This window comes from Anopheles arabiensis, assembly GCF_016920715.1.
Source record: "Anopheles arabiensis isolate DONGOLA chromosome X unlocalized genomic scaffold, AaraD3 X_pericentromeric_contig0009, whole genome shotgun sequence".
NCBI lineage: Eukaryota > Metazoa > Arthropoda > Insecta > Diptera > Culicidae > Anopheles > Anopheles arabiensis.
The window spans coordinates 157,501-168,335 of NW_024412087.1; the positions used below are offsets into that span (position 1 = coordinate 157,501).

Here is a 10,835-nt window from a genome sequence, read left to right on the forward strand (position 1 = left end):
ATCCATTGTGGCACAAGTAGTCACGGAAAATCCGTGTCCGGACAAAACCTGTGCCAGATGGAAAGTCATATCTCCATGTTTCCTAGACTGCCAGTCGCCGACCGATGGAATTACACGGTGCGTCCACCGCGTGTGCCGGCTAGCATCCTGTTGCAGTGCGTCGGCATCCCATTCCTCCCGCCAGCAGTCGATGGTGTTCTGCCGCTCCGTCGCCCGGATGTCCTCCCTCGTTGCAGCACGGTCTGAAGCAAGGAGTTGTTGGTGAACCCGAGCATCCTCGTTGATGAGGTGGCATATCGGTACGAGTCCAGCGAGTAGGGTGGCCGTCTCATACCTGACGGTACGGAATGCCCGTGCCACCCTGATGGCTGCTTTTCGCTGAACTCGTTGCAGCATCCGTCGGCACTCTCGCACCTGAGTTGCCTCAGCCCAGACGGGAGCAGCATACCGCAACACCGATTCTGCCACACACGCCAGCAGCCTTGACTTGGCCGTCCTGGGGCCGCTGTGATTCTGCATGAGGCGCGTTACAGCTGCCACCACACGCGACGCCTTTTCGGAGACTTTCGTGACGTGATCTCGCCATTTCAGGTGATCTTGGAGCTGCACGCCCAAGTACCTGATGCTCCTAGAAGACTGGACTTCCACGTCACCGACGCGAAATGTCACCTGCGGCGGAGTCTTCTTGCTTGAGATCAGGACGGCTTCAGTCTTGGCTGGGGCCAGCTCCAGACCGTGCTGTTGCATCCAACGATGGACCTGGTCAACGGCTTCCTCTGCTCTCGCGCGAACCTCGTCCGTGGTGGTAGCAGGTACCAACAGCGCCAGATCGTCCGCGTATCCGATGACTTCGACGTCGGGAGGTAGCGGCACATCCAGCACCCCGTCATACATGATGTTCCACAGAGTTGGGCCCAGGATGGACCCTGTGGAACACCTGCGGTTACATGCCGTACGACGGGCCTTCGCTCGTGTCAAAGTACAGCACACGATCCTCGAAGTAGCTTCGAAGCATCCGTTGGAGGCCGACGGGAACACCTTTGCCTGAAGGGCACTGGCAATGGATTGCCAGTTGGCCGTGTTGAAGGCGTTCTTCACGTCCAACGCCACCACAAGCAAGAAACGGTTATCCCGGCCGTTCGTTCGCCGGAACGACATGGCGGTACGGCCGGCCTCAACAACCCGCTGGATGGCGCTCACTGTCGACCGCCTCGACGAAATCCGAACTGCCGGTCCGACAGTCGGGGTGAAGACGGCTCTTCGAGATGTTCATTGAGGCGATTCAGGATGAGGCGCTCAAGTACCTTCCCCAGTGCGTCGAGCATGCAGAGGGGTCGGTACGAGCTGCTCTCTCCCGGAGGCTTCCCTGCTTCGGCAGCAACACCAGTCGTTGCCTCTTCCACTGCGCCGGAAACGAAGCGCGGTTCAGGCAATCCTGGTACAGGACCCGGAAGACTTCCGGGAACATGGTGATTGCCGTCTTCACCGCCGCATTCGGGATGCCATCGAGCCCTGGTGCTTTGCGGCTCGCCATCTGACTCGCGATGAGCAGCAGCTCGTCGTCCGTTACCGGTGCAATTCCCGCCGTTGTTGTTGCTCCCTCGACGCTTCCAACGTTGCTCAGCTGCGACCAGTCGCAGGGCGGATGCTCAGGAAGAGGTCGGACACAATGCGTTCGAGGACGACCCGGTCCGCTTCTGAAGGCGTCCGACTGCCCCGGAGCCGGGACATGACGACACGGTATCCTGCCCCGAACGCATTCTCTTCTGCAATTTCGATCAGCTCCTGGAACAAGTTCCGCTTGCTAGCTCGAATTGCTCTACTGAGCTCCGCCCTTGCTGTCCTGTGCTCTGCTGCTGCTATGCTGCGCTCCTCCAAGTCAGCCGTCTGCAGCAACCGGTCACGGGCAACCTCGCAATTGTTCCTCAGTCGAGCCAGGAGGGGAGACCACCAAAAGATGTTCCGATGCGGGTCTTGGTGCACTCGGGTAACCCGTTGCATCGTCTCGTCGCAAGCCTTGAGCATGGCTGCGATCATACCCTCCTGGCTCGTTGCGCGTTGGACAAAGTCCGCAGCGAACAGCGCCTCGAGGAATGAGGAAGGAGAAAACTGCGAGGCTTTCCATCGGCGGCCAGCGTGACGCGCACGCCTCTGGCTTGAGGAATCACCCTGCTGCGACGATGGTTGCCGCTGTCGTTGCTGCTGCTGCTGTTGTGATAACTGCTGCTGTTGTAAGGACTGCTGTTGCTGCTGCTGTTGTTGCTGCTGAGACGACTGCTGCGCTGTCTGCTGTTGGTTCTGCAGTTGTTCGGGGGATGGTGGTGTTCTCCCACGGTGTAGAGAACATAGCGGTGGTCTGACGCGGTGTAGCTTGTGCTAACAACCCAGGTGTCAGGGCGAGCGATCGACGGCCTGCGAATGCCACATCCACTATACTCGGGAGAGCCACCCCGTTGCCATCAAACGTGTATTCCCGACCTTGATTAATCACGATTAGGCCAAGCTGCTCCACCATTCCGTGCAGCTCTTCCCCGCGGTCGCAAGTCCTCGGGCTGCCCCACTCCTCATGTCTGGCGTTAAAATCGCCGGCGACGACGACTTGAGGGTGGAGAAGCCTTCGAGTTCTATTGCTTCAAGAAGCGCTCGAACTCTGCGAGGTTAAGGCTTGGTGGAGCATAGCAGCTGATGAAAACCACTCCGCCGATCTGCGCTGCAACCAACCCCTGAGCTTCACTGCACCACACCCGCTGTATTGGTAGCTCACCGACAGCTACCACCGCTACCGCCTTGCAGCTGCTGAATGCCCACCGGCCGTTGTTTTCAGGTGGGCGCAGAACATCAGAGAGAATGAGCACGTCTGCTTTCTCCTCTGGCAGCTTGCAGCACCAGGTTCTGGGCCTCACGGCCATGGCCCAGGTACAGGGATAACTGGCTTGTGGCCGCCAAGCGTTCATAGCGACGTGGCTTTTTGATCCTTCGATGTCGGCTCTTCCTATCATTGTGAAGCAAAATTCACCAAGCGTAGGATTGTTCACCCTTTCAAGGGAACGTGAGCTGGGTTTAGACCGTCGTGAGACAGGTTAGTTTTACCCTACTGGTGTGTGCTTATAGTCGCTATCTTAACGGAATTCCTGTGCAGTACGAGAGGAACCACAGGTACGGACCACTGGCTCAATACTAGTCCGACCGGACTTTGGTATGACGCTACGTCCGCTGGATTATGCCTGAACGCCTCTAAGGTCGTAGCCAATCCGAGCTGATAGCGCTTCTCAAACCCATTAGGTGTTCGGAAGCTAGCGGGCCTAACAACCCTCTGAGATCCGTTGGAGTCTGCGTCTGCAGCCCGGCGTCTCATCCCGCTATACCTAGGCCGCAATGAGTGGAGTTCGCTGCACGTGTTAGTACCGTAACTGGGAACGCCGTTGGCTTGAGCTCTGCCCAACGTGGATATACCTAGTTTCGACACCTATCAACCGCCCGCAAACGACGGGACTTCAGGCTGGGAGCTGCGAGTTGTAGAGATGCGTTCGCATCGATCCTCTCAGGCGACCCATGCTTGGTGGTTTGTCCGTGTGCCCCTTCCTCGATGTGCGCAAGCTCGTCTTGGTCTGGGGACCACGTCGACACAGGGGATACTCTTGTGAGAGCATGAGTGTACTAAGTTGAGTGTAGCAAGGGAACGCGTGCCCCTTCCTCGTTGGCGTAACTAACCATCTTGGTCTGGGGACCGTGGTACCGTGCTCTGGTGAAGCTTGGTGCGTGCTCCTTCCTTGTCAGACGAGTGACTTGACCTGGTCTGGAGACCGTTCCTTTATACTAGTGGACAAGAGTTGGCTTCTTCCGTGTCAGACGAGTGACTTGACATAGGATGGAGAAGGACACTTAACACTAATGAGCTTGTCGGCGTGCCTCGTTCTCGACTTGATTGTCTTGATGTGAGGACCGTGCGGACCACACCAGTAAGCTTACACATGCTCGTTACAAGTTGTATAAGTTGACCCGTTTGGCCCGGTTGCCTTGCACATGATGGTGTTGACCATGTTCGGTTAACAGGTCGTGTGTCGAGGTGGTCGGCCTTGGTAGTAGGATGTCTTGTGCATGTGACGTGTTGACCTGGTTTGGTCGGTGTGTCGTCGTGTACGAGATGACCTACTTACCCGTTAGTTTTCCAAGTTGTATTATGTGTTGACTTAGTTGACGTGTCATGTGCTTGGATGATTAGCGTACGGGTCATGTATGGTGCGCTTGCTTCAGTTGAAGGGATGTACTAGTACAGTTGTATTAATCGTTTATTTCACGATCTGGTCTTTTGGCTGGATCGTGAAAAAAAACGCTAAGTCCCAAATCCTGAACTCGAGAAGAAAGCGCCAATGACAACGTTTTTGACTGGAGCTCCCTAGCATTCGGCTTTTTTCTACTTTGAAGGGATGCACTGTTGTATGAATTGTTTATTCACGAACTGGTCGTTTGATTGGATCGTGAAAAAAAAAACGCTCAGTCCCAAATCCTGAACTCGACAGGAAAGCGCTGATTGCAAACATTTTGACTGGAAGTCCCTTGAAAATGGCGTTTTCGTTATTGGCATTATGTTGCACGTTTATTGTGGCTAGAACATTAATTATTCACAAAATGGCACCAAAGCTTGGCAAAAGTCGCGAAACACTCCTATCTCGACGCACCAGCAATCGCAACTTGATGCAAAATAAATTGCACGAGCTAATGATACTTGTACCATGCACAGTACACCGTACCAAAATATACCCCTGAAAGTGTGCAATTTGGTGCTACCCTAGGGAATATGTATGGAGAAGCCTAGCTACGTGTGTCGCACGTTCCAAGTTGCATGGACGTCGAACAGAGGCATGCAAAAGCACCTATCTAGGGAATTACTCTACGTTCTAGTAGCAAGTGCGATTTTCCGGTCCAGCACGGCAGTACGCCTGCACGCATACACTCCATGTACCAAAAATGTACCAACCTAGGCGTTGCTCAGTAGCTTTTGGCGGCACATAGAAAAGTATTCGAGTTCAGATTTTTGGGACTTAGCGTATTTTTTAAAACCAATAACGAAAATTAAATTTTAAATCGGTAAACGGCTAGAGTTGCTCAGTAGCTTTTTGCGCAACGTGGCAAAAGTATTCGAGTTCAGATTTCTAGGACGTAGCGTATTTTTCAATCATAATAAACCGAATCAAACATAACAATGATGAAACTTACACCATGTCCCAAGGTTGTGCACAAAACGTAACGATAAAGTGCTGGCGAAGTTAGAGGTGCACCAAAATTGTGTACCGATCAGGGAAAGTACTCTACGTTCCTATGATTTGGGTGAAAAGTCTTATTTAACTGCTGGTTAGAATAGACAGTTGCTTATCATACACATCGCAAACGAACACCCCTTAGTGAGCATTAGCAAAAGTCAATTGCACAAAGCAAATGCAATACAAACTGATCAAGTACATTAAAGAACGCTACGTAGCAGGACTTCTTTCCAAGAATGGTGTCCGCAACGGAGGGCAAGCGTCCTTCCCAGGTTTTCCTAGTAAACCTTGTATGGTAAACATACCCAAGCGTGTCTGTAAGCACGCAACGAAAGTCACGAACGGGCACATACCTAGGGAATGTACTCTACGTACTTGGACTTTTGTCCAAGAATGGTGTCCGCGACGGTCGGGCACTGCGACGCAATAACCAAATCCTAGGATTGTAACTTTAGTGTGCACAAACATAAACATTAACGCGTTCGCTCGGGCTGCGCCGTCCGTGTTGAACACAAATGTGGGTGATTATATGCGTGGAGGGACAAAACATACGAGGAGGAGATAGTTTTCGCACGATGTGCACAGAGCTCATTTCGTCGTCCCGGGCGAATGGAAAACACAAACATCGCGAGTATCGTTCTAGGTTTCTGTCTATAAAAGGGCAGGCCAAAAGGTGACCGGTTGAGATAAGCATTTTAAGCATACAAACACTTTATTGGAACTTTTGATACAAAAACAAGGTACGTACATGTAGGTTGTACCAACATGGACATCTATGAATCGCGTACGCTCGGGCTGCGCCTCCGTCTTGTACTTTCCCCGATCGGTACACAGTTTTGGTGCACTGCTATTCCGACCGGCAACTTGTACCAACATATACATCCATGAACGCGTACGTAGTGTACTTTCCCGATCGGTACACACTGTTGGTGCACGGCATAAGAAAAGAGCTAAATGGTCAAACTCAATCCATTTCAACAATAGATAGTCGATAGTAGCTGTGCCGATGAAGTAGGCACGATGCAAGTTAATGTTGTTTAATGAATAACATGTCCGCCATACATTTCAGCACAAAATTGCTCGGTCAGACCTACAAAGTGCTATATCTCGAATACGAGGCGTCGGACTGGGGGTTGTAGAACAATTTTAAGTTCGTCTAATGATTCTACATCCGATTCTGGATAGCGGTTTTTGACCACTTTTCAATATTTTGTGACACCCCGAACCTAGGGCAGCTCCCTAGCTTTTTTCAAAAATGTGCACCGATCGGGCCGGAGAGCCTGTGGCTCAAACATGTTTTTCGCCAAAACACCTCAAAACGTGTCGAGAACGCACCCTAGCTCTTGTTTTTCAAAAGTTATGGCCATTTAAAGTGAGGTGGTTTTTGCTTCAAAATAGCTATTTTACCCGTCCCTATGGCCATGCTTTAAATTTTCACGAAAATGCCAGGTCAGACCTAGGGCGGGCCATATCTTGAATACTAAACGTCGCAGACATTGGTCGTAGAACAATTTTAAGTTCGTCTAATGATTCTACATCCGATTCTGGATAGCGGTTTTTTGACCACTTTTCAATATTTTGTGACACCCCGAACCTAGGGCAGCTCCCTAGCTTTTTTCAAAAATGTGCACCGAACGGGCCGGAGAGCTCGTGTGGCTCAAACATGTTTTTCGCCAAACACCTCAAAACGTGTCGAGAACGCACCCTAGCTCTTGTTTTTCAAAAGTTATGGCCATTTAAAGTGAGGTGGTTTTTGCTTCAAAATAGCTATTTTACCCGTCCCTATGGCCATGCTTTAAATTTTCACGAAAATGCCAGGTCAGACCTAGGGCGGGCCATATCTTGAATACTAAACGTCGCAGACATTGGTCGTAGAACAATTTTAAGTTCGTCTAATGATTCTACATCCGATTCTGGATAGCGGTTTTTGACCACTTTTCAATATTTTGTGACACCCCGAACCTAGGGCAGCTCCCTAGCTTTTTTCAAAAATGTGCACCGAGCGGGCCGGAGAGCTCGTGTGGTTTCAAAACATGTTTTTCGCCAAACCCCTCAAAACGTGTAAGGAACGCACCCTAGATGATAAAAGTGCAATCAGAATGTCAATCGACAACTTTGTTGGGGGTACCATTTTACTCTACGGCCAGAAGCTTAGGCGCGCCAACAGCGCTTTCCTTTCGGGTTCCCATTTTTGCCCTCCTGGGATTATGATCATTTGCTCATTGCCTACTATAGGAGGGTACCTTGCTACGAGGTCAAACATGAAGATTGCACCAAATCGTAGTTTTTACCTCTATTTAGTCGTAGGAGCATGGTTTGCAGTGGCAGTGGGTCATTAAGCCCCCGTTTGGGTCATACGTCCCCTCCGCGATAAAAATCGTCGTATGCCCATAGTCCGAACTAATGAAGCAAAAGTGGTGTCTGGTGGGCTCTGCCGATGATTTTAACCTATGATTTTGAGCTTCCACCCTATAAAAACGTTCCTGAGCAGTACATCACGGGTCTACGGACCCAAAGACTTCGTCGTGATGGTTTCTAGTAAAAAGTTGTAACAGCTAAGGGTTTTGAATACGCGTATATTAACCATTGCTTGAAACTAAGCTTCGTTGTCTTTAAACTCTGCAAGACCAATCGAACTTCTTAGGAAACCCGAAGGATTCACGCTAAGCTCGATGAGCTATTATGGGTAGTGGTGCATGATCTGGTGTTCCTTGGATCTAATCCAATGAATAAATTTATGAGGGTATATATGGTGCAGGGCACAAAGCGTGATGAAACCGGGTCTCCCTACCAAATGTGGCATATTTTTCCCTGAGAGCGAAGCTCAGACCCACGTAGGGGAGAGCGAAGTGGAACTTAAATGTTCTATGCAGCAAATGTTCGCCATGCGGATAAACAAGTTGGAATAGTTCAATGTAGTGTAATGCAAACACGAATCGCAAATAACGATACGGGACCCAGAAGCAATTCTGCGAATCCCTCGGGGAGTGGTGAGTTGATATAAATTAGAGGTGAAAGTCCGTTGTTCAAGCTCCGGCTCGGCAGCCGATACGAGGTTCCTGTTGGCTTTGTACATCGCGCAGAGGCGCCGTTCGGTTCTAGCAATGATTCCCGCCACCATGTTCCATGCGTGCAGAGATCCGTTAGAGCTCGTTCAATGTGTCCCGCCGTGATTACGAAAAGTCCAACAGTTGACCAAGTTGGGGTGCGTCAAGTAAACGCGCAGAGATGCCGTTCGGTTTAGAGCAATGTCTCCCGTATCACGTTGGAGTTCTTCCACTAGTGCAGAGAGATCGCTGAACCGTTCAATGTGTCCCGTCGTGGTGTGCTTGTACCGAACACTTAGGATACACCATGCTTTGTTGGTTTGGGATAGAGTGGTCGCGCAACTGCCTCCACGCCGCAAAGTGCCAGTTCGGATTGAAGGTCAACTTTAGCCGTTCAATGCATCAGTCGGTGGGTGTTCAGATGGCATCACAACTTCCCTAGGTGCTTAAGTTGGTTGGGTTGTAAACATGTGCACATGCGCAGAGTATCGTGCGTACTAGCAAAGTCTCCCGTCACGGTGGTTATGAATGAGTTCCATTCAGTGCAGAGAGATCGTTAGTGCGTGCAATGTACCAGTCGATGTGTCGTACCGGAATACAACCCCGCTTAGAGGCCCGTCGCTCGAAGAGGACAAGCAAGAGTGCGCAGAGTGCCGTACTGGCCTAGCAATGTCTCCAGACAGACGTAGGAACACCCGACGGTGCGCAGAGAGTAGATCCGCTAGCCATGTGCAATGCATCCGACGTTGTCTGCTTGTGCAGTCTATCGAGTGGCGCCAACGACGCTCCGGCGTCACAGAACAAATCTCGGTGGTCACGGGGACTTGCGCCTCGCGTGATCAAGAGTGTAGTTCGTGTTCAAGCAATTGACTCGAATTCTGGCTGATCCTACCAGTGATATACGCTCGTCTCAAAGGTTAAGCCATGCATGTCTAAGTACAAGCTTCCTAGAAAGTGAAACCGCATAAGGCTCAGTATAACAGCTATAATTTACAAGATCCTCATCCAAACAGTTACTTGGATAACTGTGGAAAGCCAGAGCTAATACATGCATTATGCCGGGACTGTTGGCCTCCGGGTCGGCGGAACTGGTGCACTTATTAGTTAAACCAATCGCCTCCGGGCGCTTTGAGTTGAAATCTGATAAGGATGCCGATCGTACGGTCGCTTGCGACTGACGACAGATCTTTCAAATGTCTGCCCTATCAACTATTGATGGTAGTGTAGAGGACTACCATGGTTGCGACGGGTAACGGGGAATCAGGGTTCGATTCCGGAGAGGGAGCCTGAGAAATGGCTACCACATCCAAGGAAGGCAGCAGGCGCGTAAATTACCCAATCCCGGCACGGGAGGTAGTGACGAGAATAACAATATGGACCTCTAACGATGGTCCATAATTGGAATGAGTTGAGCATAAATCCTTTGCAAGGATCAAGTGGAGGGCAAGTCTGGTGCCAGCAGCCGCGGTAATTCCAGCCCACTAGCGTATATTAAAGTTGTTGCGGTTAAACGTTCGAAGTTGATACCCCGTCCAGACTCGCGTCCGTCGCGGGCGCCCGGCCTCTCGGTTGGGACCGTCCGTGTACGCGCTCGCGGCTGCGACTCACAATGGTGTACCTGGGCGTTCTACTCCGTGACGGGTCAGGACTTGTCGCCGCGACCTCGTCGGTCAAGGTCTTGTTCGACCCAGCTTCATGGTGCCCGGGAACTCTCGTTTACCTTGAACAAATTAGAGTGCTCAAAGCAGGCTAGTTCAAAGCGTCCGGTCCTCCGGGGCCGGCGTTGGCCGAGAATAATTTTGCATGGAATAATGGAACATGACCTCGGTCTGAGTGGTTTCGTTGGTTTGTAATAGACCAAGAGGTAATGATTAACAGAAGTAGTCGGGGCATTGGTATTACGGCGCGAGAGGTGAAATTCGTAGACCGTCGTAGGACCCACAGAAGCGAAAGCGTTTGCCAAGGATGCTTTCATTAATCAAGAACGAAAGTTAGAGGATCGAAGGCGATTAGATACCGCCCTAGTTCTAACCGTAAACGATGCCAATTAGCAATTGGGAGACGCTACCACCTCGGTGCTCTCAGTAGCTTCCGGGAAACCAAAATCGGGTTCCGGGGAAGTATGGTTGCAAAGTTGAAACTTAAAGGAATTGACGGAAGGGCACCACAAGAAGTGGAGCTTGCGGCTTAATTTGACTCAACACGGGAAAACTTACCAGGTCCGAACTTATTGAGGTAAGACAGATTGATAGCTCTTTCTCAAACTTAAGGGTAGTGGTGCATGGCCGTTCTTAGTTCGTGGAATGATTTGTCTGGTTAATTCCGATAACGAACGCGACTCAGTCAAGCTAACTAGAACGCTGTCAGTAGTGTGCCTCCGGGCGCACCTGACGTTAGAGTGGCGGGTGTCCTCACGGGTGCCCGTCACTTAGTTTGCCCTGCTTAGCGGGACAACTTGTGTTTAGCAAGATGAGATTGAGCGATAACAGGTCCGTGATGCCTTTAGATGTTCTTGGGCTGCACGCGT

The 10,835-nt window shown here is 50.9% G+C and overlaps 1 pseudogene; it reads left to right on the forward strand.

The window, feature by feature from the left end:
* The window catches only part of LOC120907547, a 7,918-nt pseudogene extending 4,349 nt beyond the window's left edge, over positions 1-3,569 (forward strand).
* The last annotated feature ends 7,266 nt before the right edge of the window (positions 3,570-10,835 follow it).